Raw genomic sequence first — 1,615 nt, 5'->3', positions numbered from 1 at the left:
CCAGATACTGAGCAACTTGCTCTTCAACAATGTCTTCACCCTCTTCAGAGGAAAAATATTCATCAGAGCTCATGAATGGCAATAGTAAGTTCAGTGGAATCTCTATGGTCTCTGTATGAGCCTCAGATTCCTTTGGTTCCTCAATAGGGAACTCCTTATTGGTCAGTGGACGTCCCTTGAGGTCTTCCTCAGTGGGAATCACTACCTTTTCACTCTCTCTAGGTTCGGCCACTTTGGATATAGTTATAGCCTTGCACTCTCTTTTGGGATTCTCTTTTGTATTGCTTGGTAGAGTACTAGGAGGAGTTTTAGTAACTCTTTTACTCAGCTGACCCACTTGTGCCTCCAAATTTCTAATGGAGGACCTTGTTTTATTCAGAGACTATGTTTGCTAAGCCAGAGAAGCTCTGCTCAGAATTCTCTATCTGTTGCTGAGAAGATGATGGAAAAGTCTTGCTATTACCAAACCTATTTTTCCCACCATAATTGTTGTTGAAGCCTTGTTGAGGCTTCTGGTTATCCTTCCATGAGAAATTTGGATGATTCCTCCATGAAGGATTATAGGTGTTTCTATAGGATTCTCCCATGTAATTCACCTCTTCCATTGCAGGATTCTCAAGGTCATAAGCTTCTCCTTAAGAGGAGGCTTCTTTAGCACTGCCAGATGCAGCTTGCAATCTAGCCAATATGGCATTCAGAGTATCAATCTCAAGAACTTCTTTCTTCTGAGTCACCCCATTATTCACAGAATTTCTTTCAAAAGTGTACATGAACTGGTTATTTGCAACCATTTCAATGAGTTCCTGGGCTTCTGCAGGGGTTTTCAAATGAAGAGATCCACCAGCAGAATGGTCCAATGACATTTTGGACAATTCAGACAGACCATCATAGAATATACATATGATGCTCCATTGTGGAAGCATGTCAGAAGGACACCTTTTGGTTAATTACTTGTATCTTTCCCAAGCTTCATAGAGGGATTCACCTTCCTTCTGTTTGAAGGTTTGGACTTTCACTCTAAGCTTGCTCATCTTTTAAGGTGGAAAGAAATTGGTCAAGAAAGCATTTACCAACTTGTCCCAAGAGTTCAGGCTTTCTCTAAGTTGTGAGTTCAACCATATCCTAGCTCTGTCTCTTACAGGAAAGGGTAAAAGCATAAGTCTGTAGACCTTAGGATCAACCCCATTGGTCTTGACAGTATCACAGATCTATAAGAATTCAACTAAAAACTGATGAGGATCTTCCGATGGAAGTACATGAAACTTGCTATTCTGCTGTATTAGAGAAACTAATTAAGGCTTAAGCTCAAAGTTGTTTGCTCCAATGGCAAGAATTGAGATGCTTCTTCTATAGAAGTTGGAAGTTGGTGCAGTATAGTCACCAAGCATCTTCCTTGCATCTCTTGCATTATTGTTGGGTTTAGCTGCCATGTCTACTTCTTTTTCGAAATTCTCTGAAAGGTCCTCTACGGAGTGTTGTGCTTTAGCTTCTCTTAGCTTCTTCTTCAGAGTCCTTTCAGGTTCAGGATCAGTTTCACCAACAATGTTGTTATCCTTGTTTCTGCTCATATGAAAAAGAAGAGAAACAAAAGGGAGTGGTGGAATCCTCTATGTCA

General features: G+C 40.6%; 1 non-coding gene across 1 annotated transcript; it reads left to right on the top strand.

Annotated features, from left to right (window-relative positions):
• The first annotated feature begins 917 nt into the window (after positions 1-917).
• On the top strand, positions 918-1,025 carry LOC112713773 (small nucleolar RNA R71). The gene has a single exon (XR_003158734.1). It is a non-coding gene; the product is annotated as a small nucleolar RNA R71 (small nucleolar RNA).
• The last annotated feature ends 590 nt before the right edge of the window (positions 1,026-1,615 follow it).

The sequence above is a fragment of the Arachis hypogaea genome, chromosome 9, assembly GCF_003086295.3.
Source record: "Arachis hypogaea cultivar Tifrunner chromosome 9, arahy.Tifrunner.gnm2.J5K5, whole genome shotgun sequence".
NCBI classification, from domain to species: domain Eukaryota; kingdom Viridiplantae; phylum Streptophyta; class Magnoliopsida; order Fabales; family Fabaceae; genus Arachis; species Arachis hypogaea.
This window is presented reverse-complemented; position numbering and strand designations above follow the sequence as displayed.